The sequence below is a fragment of the Colobus angolensis genome, unplaced genomic scaffold (genome assembly GCF_000951035.1).
Source record: "Colobus angolensis palliatus isolate OR3802 unplaced genomic scaffold, Cang.pa_1.0 Scaffold228, whole genome shotgun sequence".
NCBI classification, from domain to species: domain Eukaryota; kingdom Metazoa; phylum Chordata; class Mammalia; order Primates; family Cercopithecidae; genus Colobus; species Colobus angolensis.
In genome coordinates this window covers 1,569,971-1,580,808 of record NW_012115466.1, presented here as the reverse complement: position 1 = coordinate 1,580,808, position 10,838 = coordinate 1,569,971, and the positions used below count along the sequence as shown (strand labels likewise).

General features: G+C 36.6%; 1 long non-coding RNA gene across 1 annotated transcript in view; it reads right to left on the bottom strand.

Moving 5' to 3' along the window:
- LOC105513285 overlaps positions 1 to 9,381 on the bottom strand; it is a 41,469-nt gene extending 32,088 nt beyond the window's left edge. Inside the window, exons 1-2 of the long non-coding RNA XR_001001982.1 lie at positions 9,290 to 9,381; positions 8,188 to 8,372 (exon numbers count right to left, since the gene is read on the bottom strand). This is a non-coding gene — a long non-coding RNA (uncharacterized LOC105513285). The remainder of the gene's footprint in view (positions 1 to 8,187; positions 8,373 to 9,289) is intronic.
- Positions 9,382 to 10,838: the final 1,457 nt, after the last annotated feature.

Sequence of the window (10,838 nt, the reverse complement as noted above, 5' to 3'; positions counted from 1 at the left end):
ATAGACAGGTACAAAATAAAATGACAAACTTTCCCGTCTCCCCCACTCATTCTCACCAGTGATAATCATTGTTAACAGCTTATTTTGTGTGTGCCCAGATCATTTCCCTCCCTCACCTAAAAAAAGTATACATCTAGCTGTGTTCTTAATCTTATCTAGAGAATGCCAGCTTGCTCCTCAGCTTTCTAAAATATGTGCATATGTCTTCCACAGTGACTCCAAACACAAATATTCCAAGGTCTCATTGGACAAGATAATCCTAAATTATCTAGGTCCTTGGAAACTTTATTGAAAAAAATGATATTTATCTGGAGGAGGTAAAACTAATTATGATCTTTGAATAATCTTAATTTCTATACTTACATCGGGAAAGACATGAGATGAGTACAGATTCGAACATATTTATTTCTTTAGCCATTCACTCAACCATCTTCATTTGGTTGCTCTGTGAATCTAGGATGTGAAAACCAATGGTCACTAACATCATAAAAAGAGAGATAACCAGCCATTGTGCTACCTCCTGACGAAAGTCCACAGTACTGCCTATGAAGTAACCTTCCCAAGAAGTCAAACCTGAATCTGGTTAAGGTGATCTGAATCAAATCACCAATTTAGAGAAAATATAAATGCTAAAGCAATACATTTAACACACCACAGGAATACAATCAACAAAATCCAAACTGTTGGAAACACCGTAAAACAAATAACTTGACTTCTTCAACAAATAAACTGATGGCAATAAAGAGATGACTGAGAGTCTACATATTAAAAAGACACAAAATATAACAACCAATTCAATTCATGAACTTGATTTTGATTGAAGCAAACAAACTGTAAAATAAATAAGACAAGGACATTAGAACATTGGCTATTACTTGATGATCTTTAAGAAAATGTTTAGTTGTAGTTATGGTTTTTCCCAAAGTGCTGCTTTTCCTTTAGCAATACATACTGAAATACTTATATAAAATGATATGATGTCTGGAATTTGTTTCCAAACACTTCAGGAGGAAGGAGGAAGTTGATGGAATGAGATTGGTCATGAGTTCTAAATAGTTAAAACTAAGTGACAGCTACATGGCTGTTAATTCTATCCTATTTTTGTATATTTTTGAAATTTTCTACAAAAAAAATAGTTACAACAAAAGGAGCATACATAAACCATTACATTGAAATAGTCACAGATCAAATAAAAATTGAAAATTAAACTCTTAAAACATAGTTATTTTGCTATAATATGCTATGTAGTTATTTTTTACCCCAAAGGTACCTTTTAGAACTAGACCAACAAAGTTGAGTAGAGTCTGTTTATAAAAACTAAATGACTATGTAAATCTTTGTAGAATTTATTCTAGTTTTCCACACATTCTGTTTTTTTTCTTTTTTCCTCTCAGTTCACATTAGTTGAGATATTAGAAAGAGACAATCAAAAGAATTTGGGGGTGTGGTGGCTCACGCCTGTAATCCCAGCACTTTGGGAGGCTGAGGCGGGTGGATCACAAGGTCAGGAATTCGAGACCAGCCTGGCCAACATGTTGAAACCCCGTCTCTGCCACAAAAATACAAAAATTAGCTGGGCATGGTGGCATGTGCCTGTAATCCCAGCTACTCGAGAGGCCGAGGTAGGAGAATTGCTTGAACCCAGGAGGCTGAGGTTGCAGTGAGCCGAGATCATGCCACTGAACTCCATCCTGGGTGACAGAGAGACACTCCATCTCAAAAAAAAAAAGAGAGAGAGAGAGAGATTTGAGGCTAATCAAGGATAATGGCAAGAAACCAAGAATTCTGAAGAGTAGGTGTTAAAGGAGGTCTGAGATAAAGCTGAAATAACTTTAGTGATTTATGTAGATGATACAATGAAGCTAAGAATAGGGAATGTGTATGTAATGGAGTCAGGTTAATTAGAAGGAGGGAAATGATTTCAGAGGAGCACACTGAGTTCAAAATTGGAAACGAAACTAAAGGAAGCCAAAATGTAGACATTTTCAGAGAAGTAAATTCTGAGAGAAAAAATCAAATGTTAAAGGTATTGGAAATTTTGAAAGATGAAGAGAAGAAAAATGCCAAGTTGTCCTGTAAATACAAAGGTTTGAAGGATGACTTATGGGCAGACAGCAGCTATTTCAGAACTCTTCAGGCTGAGGGTGGAAGAGAGGGTTGAAATGCCATTGTATGAAAGGCTGACCTCTCTGGGGCCTTAACAGAAGTCTTGATTCAATTGTCAGAGTCACTATGCAATTTTTCAACAGGAGCCTAGATGGAGAGAAGTCTACAGCAGAGCAAAAATGGATAATGCACATTTCATCTTTATTGCATCATGAATGAAGAAAAAAGAATCCTGCTTCTCCCACATCCACTCATGCAGACCCAAAAACACTCAACATAGACTCAGCCATATTCTCATCACATCAGTTCTAGATATTGAGACTACACAGTTCAAAGCATATGGCCTTTGACTTCAGGCAGACCTCAAATCACATCTTAATCCTGCCACTCACTAGCTGCATTAATGAAATAATAATCCTTAACTTCTCACCTACTCCACAGGGTAGGTATAAGGATTAAATGAGATATAAGTTACAAAGTGCTTAGCCTAGATTCTGGTACATTCTAATCAGTAGTAGTGATTATTCTTCTTAGGCTGCTATAAGAGGAAGAATCTCTGATCAGACTCAGAAACACGGTAAAGGGTTGCTAGGAGAACTTGAAGAACTGCTGCCATTGAAGTCAGTGGTCTATATCTCAGCAAACTCCAATGTCTCTATGTGGGTGACACCCAGCATACTGCTTGGGGAGATCCCACTAGAGATAATATTAACCACACATTCAAAAGAAACTTTCCTATATGGTGTGATTTGGGGAAAACTCAGACTGTTCTCCAGTTAGTTTGCCATAATGCCTAAAATTCTCTCATCAAGGACAAATTCCTTTGAGGGGAAAGATCCAATAAAAGATGAGGAACTTTTCTAAAACATTAATCATAATGCATATTATATATTAATTTTTAACCCCCAGCACCTATCACAGTGTCAGATAAAGAGTAGGTGATTAAAGAGCGAGACTCCGTCTCAAAAAATAAATAAATAAATAAAGAGTAGGTGATTAATAAATTACTCTTAAAATTTCACTGGATAAGTGCATATCACAAATATACCATGCCTCCAACACTGTGCAAGGCTTTGGGGAGGCAATAGGGAACAAAAAAAGGTGAAGTTATTGCCTTTACTGAGCTTCTGATCTAGTGAATAAATGAATTAATTCATTAGTGAAGTAACAATAGAAATGTTTAGATGTTTGGACCATATGACCTTAAATTTTTGCTAATGTTTTACGATAGTCATTGATTTACCTCCCACTGTAATTTGCCACAATTGTATTAACTACTCTAAAATGCAGAGCAGTGTATGGTGACTATGGTGGTTCATGCCTATAATACCAACACTTTGGGAGGTCAAGGTGGGAAGATTGCTTGAACCTAGGAGTTCAAGTCCAGCTTGGGCAACATAGTGAGACCCCTATCTCTGCAAAAAAATAAAAAATTAGCTGGGTGTGATGGCACACTCTTGTAGCCCCAGCTACTCAAGAAACTGAAGTGGTAGAATTGCTTGAGCCCGGGAAGTAGAGGCTGCAGTAAGCCATGATTGTGCCACTGCACTCCAGCCTGAGTGACAGAGCAAGACCCTGTCTCAAAAAAATAATAATAAAATACATAGCAAATAAATATGGTAAGCAAAAAGACCCAAAATTAATTTTTCTTAAAATGCATTTTAAAATGTCGAACACTCGCCTCCTTCCATGTAGTCTTATTCTATTCAGACAACTGTTTCACCAAGTAAGCCAAATGTAGTTATGTTCAGATGCCCTGAAGGATTATTTTCCAATTTGGGGATATGCTCTTCGTGAGGACATATTGATGACTGAGTTGCCTAAGCTGGACTTGAAGAAGAGGGAACAAAAGGCTTAAGCAGAGATAATAAAAATTATTCTGAAACATAAATTGGGTGTTACTTTCCCCAAAACCGTTGAAAAAAATAAAGCCAAAAGAAGAGGGCAATCTGTAGGGAAAAACTGGGAAAGCTAATGAAGTAGACCAAAAGACTAAGGGTGTCATTAATGCAAAACAATACATTGTTTAGAACACACGCAAGGTTATCTAATTTTGTGAAGTTTGTGTTTCTCATTGTCTTCAGCTATTTTATAATTCTGTAGAGGTAGACATTAACCTGCAGAAAACTGATAACAATGCAACTAATTCTTGGTTAGAGGCATGCAAATAAACTCTGTCCAGTGGAAATTCAATCGACTTCCCTCTCCCACTGTTGAAGAAGCTAGCTTTGCATCTATTAAGCAAATTTAAATCAGCCTTTCTGATGAGCTTGTGTATTGGTTGGCTGTTTAAATTCTCCTTTGTAGCAACCCATTTTAACAACTTTTCCAGTTCCTTCACTAATTAGTGAGTGAAATAAAAATGTTGACATGTATCTATTTTATATTTGTATGAGTCATGATTATATCCTCTTTTATCATTTGTCCTTTACCAATAGTGTGCAAACCAAGTGAAATATTCCCACTGTAGTCTTTATAACTCCTTCCTCTTAAAAGAAATGAAGACTGAGACAAGTTGATCCATAGAAAGTGATTTGATCTAATAAGATCAAATAGCGTACATAGAAATACAATTCCTACGGACATGGATTTGATAAAGCAATCATTTTACCTTCCTGAAAGGAGTATAAAAGGGCATTTCAGAAGTCCTGGAGGATTTATACCTTGCCCGCAGTGGAAGAAAATAATTATATTAGCCTCAAACCATCACCACAGGCTCATTTCAAATAACTATGAGGAACTATAGCCATATAAGCCAGTAGGTACTTAGTATTGTATAGATCTATTTAGAGATGATCATTTAGAGAAATGAATCAAATTTTATTAGTTTGAGGACAGGAATTTCAGTTCACCAAAAATTATGCCCCTATCTAAGCGTACTTTCCTTACTTCTAGAAGTTAGCAGTGCCCACATTCTCTTCAGTCCCTTTTTCATCACATAATAAGGTCATTCTAAAAGTGAAACGGTATTTCTTTTTTTAATGTGTTCATAACATCTGGTTTGCTAAATCTAACATAATTTATGTTGCTGCTCAATTCCCATTATTGTGTCATTATTCATGGGTTGGTTATTGCGAAACTTGGACTTGTCTAATGATTTGAGACTGGCCATGTGACAGGTCTGAGGCAGTGACTCTACAGAAGAAACAACGTGTGATGAGGCCCGAAGACACACGTTCTCTGAAAGAAAGCAATATACTCAAGTTATATGAAACTCAGGTCAGACTTTTAGAAATGGACTTTTGCAAATATAAAGCACATAATTCCCAAAAGATGATCCTCTTATAGGTCTGAAGATGCAAAATGTTATGAAAGAAATAAACATGAATGTACATAGAGATGTGGAATACGTAATTCATTAACAACCATACTTTTCTCATTATATTTAGTAGAAACAAAGCTTCACCAAGGGCCTAGAAACCCAACTCACTACAGTCTACAATGAATTATTCATCTATGTAATGCGTAATTTTGCCAAATGACTTCTAAGACCCCTTTAAGCATGTAGAAAGTGTATGTTTTTAAATTTTTTCATACTTTTCAGTTTTTCATAAAACTTCAACACAAGTGAAAATTTTTAGACAGTGGATTTTGAATAAACAAAAGAAAACTTTGAATTCAAACCCATCCAGGAAGATTTAGAATTAAAAGTAAGATGAGTTTATCATTGAAATCATTTTTTAAATCAGGCACAATCAAGATAAATGACAGAAATCTTAGTAAAGCCCTCTGGAGCCTGACTAAAGGAGGCAGAAAACAACTTTGGCACAAATGTGCTGAAAGATGGAGTGAGGAAGATGTGAGCTCAGTCAATGTTAGACAGGCCAAGTCTAAGGTGGAAATTCCACCAGGTACTGGAGCTCATGAGAGATGTCAGGGCAGGAGATATAAAATCGAGCTCTAAAACCATAAAACAGTGAACAGAGGCAAACAAGCCATCCAAGAATTTCAGAGAAGGACTGACAAAAGAAGAAGGAAAAAAACAACTGTACACTTCTCCAAAGCCAAGAAAGAGAGCGAAGATTCAAGCACCCCGAAAGATAAAAGCAGAGCTCTATTCATGCTCCACCAACTTTGGCAACAGGCTCCAAAAATTATGGAATAATGGAGATTTTCCATTAGCAAAAAAAAAAAGCGACTATAGTCCTTGCTTCCTGAAAGTTAAAGATAGTAATTCTGTATTTTCACTCAGAATCAGATGTGTAATAAATTTTTCTAGATTGGACAGATATATGTGAACTCTCATAACTTTCTACTGTACAAGATCAACCTGTGAGCACCTGGAAAAAAAGTGTGCTTTCTCTCTTTTATTGATTTTTTACAGAGATGATTTTAACCAGAAAATACAAAATTGAGATTAAGATTTAGCATGCTGCAAAAACTATGCATCTACAGTCATCAGTGTTGAAAAACAAGATCTTTATGAAACAAATATGATGTATTTCATATAATATCTATAAAATATAAAAGGCTACAGATTCATTCAAGGCTAGTAAATAATGAAAGAAAACTAACCACATGCAAATGCTAAAAGAGTCAGAGATAATCATGAAAAACCGTGATGGTAGTTGTATTTAGGGAGGGGTGAGAAGCAGGTTTTTAAAAGATAAAATGCAAAGGTTTCTCCTGTACAGTCTGGTAGCACAGAGAAATGGTTAGCAGCCCTGAAGAAAATAAAATTCCAGGGTTTAGACAGGCTACCTGAAGACATTTACAGAATATTATTTAAACAGACGGCAAGCTCTGTTGCTGCTTAGCTGCTGTTTATTCCCAGACTCTTCTTCCTCTAGCTAGGTCACCATAAGATTCAAGCAGTGCTTGTACATAATTATTCTCAAGGCAACCACACAACAGAGAGCTGGAAATGCGTCTCGGTTGAATAGTGTTCTCTTGATTTGACAAACGCCCTTTTGCATCTATCTGCACATCCTCCTGTAACATTTGCAGGCACTGAATTGTGCCAAAGAGTTTTGACAAAGCCTCAGGTGCGGTCAGTAGCTTTTCCTTTTCTTTCTTTTTATATTGGGAGGGACGGGGGATAAGAGGTGGGGAAATGTGCTAGGGTGCCACAAGTACCATTGTGAGCCTTAGAATGTTTCCCAAGTAGAAAAGAAGTAAACATCACTAGAGACAGGATTTCTAAAGCCGTTGTGCTTGTTAAAAAGACAAACAAAGAAAGACTTATGGGGGCAAAAATAACAAACCAGCTCTCAATTCATTTTCCAAATCCTTCTAAGGGTTTAAAATAGTTAAACTAAGGCCAGCACATCTTTAACTACTAAACAACACATTCCTTATCTAGTTTTTATGACTCCTCACACAATTTATATTCCTGCTAAGAACCCTGTCTGGCTTCTTCCCCAAACCCATGCCATACAGGAGCCTGGCTCCATGGCAGCCCTCAGGGTCCAGGCTGTGGGAATCCAGGAAGGTAGGGCTATTGTAACAAGGTCCTGCCAGTGGTGAAAGCCCTTTGGCCAAGAGCATTGTAGGAAGCGCATTGTATGAATTCTGTCTTGTCTTGACAACCTTGTGTGATCCTTAACAACATCAGAATTTCATTAATATGAATATAAAATGACACACTCTTTTTAAACACTAATAATCTATTAGAATTTAAGGCAATGTCATGCCACAGCATTGAGAAGAAAAAGCAAATCTATATGACACTCCAGCAGAGTAAATATTGAATATCAACACAGTATAATTTAAAGGCCAAAACTGATTGTGGTTTCACCAACAGCCAATCATCTTACAGACTACTTCATACTGACAAAGCTTAGGGTGTATCTAAGCATATGGCAGCACTACTAAGAAATATTGTCCCTGTTCTACATCGTCATTGCCCTAGACAACAGATGACATCCCACACTCCCATGTCTGCTCCCAATTCTTGCTAAGACCACTTTATCACAGCATCTCCTGTACAAGTCTCTTTCCTACATACTCATTCACTGGATCCTTGTCCCATTGGGAACACACTTTATTTATGGAGGGGAAAAATCATGAAAAACATGGTTTAAAGTCAGAGAGCCAGAGGTTGAAATCTCAATCCTACCACTTAGAAGATCTGCTGCTTACTTTCTCAGATGGCATTATCTGTCACATGTTCCCTTAAAAAGTCAAAGATTGGGGATTCTGGGATGAGCAGGGGACAGATTTCCTGGCGACTCAGGCACTGTCTCTATTCTCCAGATGGTGATGATCTGAGCCTCATCCATACCCTCCATTCTTGCTAAGGGGCTACTCACTCTATGCTACAGAGGCTCTCCAGCAATCATGTGCAATCAAAAATAAAAACAATACATTTCTTATTAATAGCATTTCTATTTGGTCCTAAATTATAAACTGAAGAAATGTCTGGCCTCTGTTCTGCTGTCAAATAATAATGCCACTATTTGCACAGTGCTTATTATATGCCAAGCACTTTACACACAGTATCTCATTTCAGCCTAACAAGAACACTGTGGAATAGGTTCTATTCCTCTTCATTCTGCAGATGAGGAAATTTAGGGACTGTGAGTTTGCATGACTTGCCTATGTTAAAAGGCTATCCAGTGGCTGAACCTAGATTCAAACGCAGGTAATCTCTACCCTGAGCCTGAATTTTTAACCACTCCCCTCTACTAACTCAAAGTAGTAGTACTAGGCTGAGAAGAAATGCCTTCTCACTGTTCACATTACGAAACGGAAAGAATGGGGGAAAAAAATAAGAGAAGAGCACAGTAAGAGAAAAACATTTTATCAAGAAGACTTAATTAAGAACAGGCATTATAAACAGATCAGCATGGTAATACAGGGAGACAAAGCATAAAGCATTTTAGGGACTTAACTAACAGCTAAAGAGAGAACACATCTCCATAATTTTATAATTGTCAATATGTGATAATCTTCCAAGTTTTAAGACAGTGCTTATCAGACTGTACTGTAACTATCACTTTTCACATTTATTTCCCTCTTATACTAAGAATGTGGTCAGAGTCCTTTTCATCCTTGTATCTACAGAGCTTAACCCCATGACTGGCACCCAGCAGACAATCAAATAGTGTTGGATGAATGAGTGAATTGAATACTGAAAACTCCATTTAGCGTTTATGGGTGCCAAACATTTAAGGATTTTTAGAGAAAAAGCAAACCACAGAAGCCTGAGGCAGTAAAGTGCCTTAAGGAAGAAGATCTTTACCTGGATCATGTAGAATGAGTGGGATTTTAACTTCAGCTAAGGACTGATTGAAAGATGACAGGGTGTTGTTTTAATGGCATTCCAGCTTTTCTCGACTAAACTTGCCAATTCTAGGAACAAATGCTTAGAAATGCAATATTGTTTTCTTTTATGAGCTAGGTTGAATAATCCTGGGACCAAAAGCTGTGAATAAAAGATAGTACATTTTGGCAAACTATAAAAAAGAAAGGTGTTAAAGTAAAACTAATTAGAAAGTGTATGCCAAGAAAAAAATCAAGAATCTGTTTTTCAAGAATTGTCCCTTCATATAATTGCCTATGGGCTTTCTATTATCTGGTAAAATACTGCAGTATTCCAACAGCCTAATTTAGATTTCTACCACTCCCTAATCCTAACAGATGTTTAAAGAATTTCATGGTCTTCTGATTACTACTTTAGAAATGTATTTACATAAATAATACACAGTGATGTTGCTTTGGCACCAACATACATTTTCAGAGTTACTCTTACCAAAGGATATTGAAATTATAACAGAAGATAATCTATTCTAACCTAAGAGGCATACTCAGAACAAGCCATCACTCTTCTGTATTTCTAATACATCATTTTCTTCATTAGATTTTGCTAGTACAACCTTTCCACCCATATGCATTCTTCAATGACATAAGTTTACATTCAATTGATTGCTTATGGCAATCAATTCCTTAAAAGCTACTCTTGAGTTAGGTGCCCAAGTTTATATATGCATCATAATTTTCAGAAAAAGAATTTTGAATTGTCATAATCAGCCATGCACATAGAGTTAGAAAATTTAGGAACCAAATTGGAAGAGATAAGGTAGAAATTTATCACAATTGTTTTATGCCTTTATTAACATAGATGGAATCATTTTCAGTGCCAAAATTTGGGGTGTTTTAACGATCATTAATTATTTCATTCCATAACATTTACATTTGAAAACATGTTGGGACTGTGATGTTGAATTAAACTACAGCTGGGTTCTTTGTTTGTCATGGGCAACATTGATATTTTGATGAAACATGGGCATCCTTTGCATATCAGTTTAGTATTACTGCCGTAACAAAGTAGAACAATCTTAGTGGCTTAAAACAACAGTTTATTACAGTTCTGTAGGTCAGAAGTCTAGTACAGGTCACACCAGACTAAAGTAAAAATGTAGGCAGGCTGGAGGTTCTAGGAGGTAATCTGTTTCCTATTCATTTGGATTGCTGGCAGATTTCAACTTCTTGCAGATGTAGAACTGAGATCCCCATTTTCTTCCTGTCTGTAGCTGAAGGTCTTTCCCACTGCATTCTTTGGCTCATGGTCACCTGCCTGCAGCTTCAATTCCAGCAAAAACAGGTACAATTCTACTCATGTCTCATCTTTTTGACCCAACATTATGCCTTTCTTTTCCACTTTTAGGGACTTGTATGATTAGATTGAGCCCATGTGTATAATCTGGGATAATCTCCTCATATCAAAGTCCTTAACTTTAATCATATCCCCAAAGTCTGTCTTACTTGAAGTTCTGGGATACATGTGCAGA